At 41.8% G+C, this 2087-nt stretch overlaps 1 non-coding gene across 1 annotated transcript; it reads right to left on the bottom strand.

The window, feature by feature from the left end:
* Positions 1–1008: 1008 nt before the first annotated feature.
* trnad-guc (transfer RNA aspartic acid (anticodon GUC)) lies at positions 1009–1080 on the bottom strand. Its single transcript has one exon. It is a non-coding gene; the product is annotated as a tRNA-Asp (tRNA).
* Between the last annotated feature and the right edge of the window lie 1007 nt (positions 1081–2087).

The following is a 2087-nucleotide window of genomic DNA, read 5'->3' as shown; positions in this document are numbered from 1 at the left end:
TTTATGATCCAAGTGTATAATGGTAAATAATTAAATAAATAAAACCGCAGGCTTTCACATCGAGTGCACCCCAATAACGTTTCATTGAAATGTCCATGTTATGTACGCCGGGCACTGATGGATGCAGGCCTAGCGATCTCTATAACAATGCCAAGCAAAGAATGTCACTGATTTACCAAAGCGGTCAGTTTTCGGGGATCCTGCGGCAGCTGGGAGAAGAAGAATCGGGCAGGTTTCAGAATCGGCGAGCGCTCGGATAAAAGGCACCGATTTCCCAGCCGCGCTTTTCTTTTCGGAACCAGCAGAAGTGCCCTCCGCACCATCCTCGGCGCTAGGACACGCCGGCCACTTTATTACCCTAAAACAGGGAGCATACACCGATCTTCAAAGCCAAACTTACCTTGCCGATTTTCGCTTAACTGCTTCTCAAACTCATCGAAATCGGACATTTTTCAGTCCGTACTAAAGACGTATTGCAAAATAAGCAGAGGTCCAACAGTAGGCCTTTGAATGGGCTACAGGCTGCATTGGGTTCTGCTGCTTTTTCTTCCGAGTCGCCTGCCCCTCCTCCCCCGAAGTCATCGGCTCTTCCTCGGTTGTATCACACACAGGTTCGGAAACATTCGATGCGCATTACCGTCCCCTCCTGCACTGGAGGGTTAAGGACAACGTGATTATATCGAACCAAAATTGAAATGTGCAAGTTGACTTTCCTAGTTATACGTCTTCATTTTTATTCTGGGTTTAACAACCATGAGTTTATGACGTATTTTACATGATTAGTTGGCGACTGGACCTTATTGTTTATATCTCTTATTAAGGATCCATCCATCCATACATCAATTATCAAAACCACACACTTACAATCCGAGTCTAGTTTCATATGCTGCGCTGCTGAGCGACCCGCAGAATATTATGCATGAGTACAAGTCACAAGCCCCGTTTCCACTAACACGGGGCCGGTTCTAGCTTGGTGCCTTTTGAGACCGAGGCAAAAAGATGCAGACTCTCCCCGTCGGGGAATCGAACCCCGGTCTCCCGCGTGACAGGCGGGGATACTCACCACTATACTAACGAGGAGATGTACGCGCACTACTTTTACATCTTCAAGATAAACAGCGGATGACTACTAACATTTGCGAGTAATCAATGACTGAGCTTCATGTCATGACCATGGTGCTCAAGAGAAGAAAAAATACATAATGTACGTCCACTGATACCAGAACAACCATATAGCTTTATACTAAGACGATGATTAAACGGAAAATTCCTTTACAAAACACTGCCACAAAATCATAGTTTCGCAATATTACATCGTGCAACGGGACACAGTGTAAGTACGTGAAGTCGGTAATTAAATCAAGAAAAAAAAGTGAGAGGAAAAGAATACTTTTCTATTATCATATTTTTCTAACTGGCCAAACTGAGTCATATTTTGATTATACACACTAACAGAAAAACAGTGCAAATCTCCGGTAGTCCGTTTCACTTGCGCTCCGCTATGGGGCAGTAACAAGCAGAGCTTAAGTGTGGAAGGAAAAAAAAAACACAGGACAGCATCAATCCCAACTTCACAAACGCCGGAGATCGAGATGCTGTAAGCATGACAATTAACATCTTTATCCAAGGGAACAGCTGCAAGACACAGATGCCGCGCCTAACAAAGGTAGGATCGATTCCGAAGTTCAGGCATTTACAGACGCGGACTCTTCTGGAGTTGATTTTTTTCGGGAGATACGCATCAACTTCAAAAGTATGAACCGCATTATATCTATATCTGTTATGACGTTGTAGCTATTGATACTGATGCATCACAAAAATAATTTAAATGTTTTTTCATTCTGACATATGTTCGTTCGGACGAGGATTTTATTATATGAGATAAGTTTTAAATGAAAACTTTTTTTAATCTATATGATTAATTCTCGAATCTAAGCCAGACTTCACATAAATCATTCATTCATAAATATAATGGAACATACAACATCCAGGTATCCATGAAATTTATGATCAGGCTATACGTTTGTGATAACAACAAAACAACACAACATGTATATTTACAATATATGGGCCTATTGTTTAATATT

This window comes from Brienomyrus brachyistius, unplaced genomic scaffold (genome assembly GCF_023856365.1).
Source record: "Brienomyrus brachyistius isolate T26 unplaced genomic scaffold, BBRACH_0.4 scaffold271, whole genome shotgun sequence".
Classification (NCBI taxonomy): Eukaryota; Metazoa; Chordata; class Actinopteri; order Osteoglossiformes; family Mormyridae; genus Brienomyrus; species Brienomyrus brachyistius.
The sequence above is the reverse complement of the archived record's forward strand: the minus strand, read 5'-3'. Positions and strand labels throughout refer to the sequence as shown.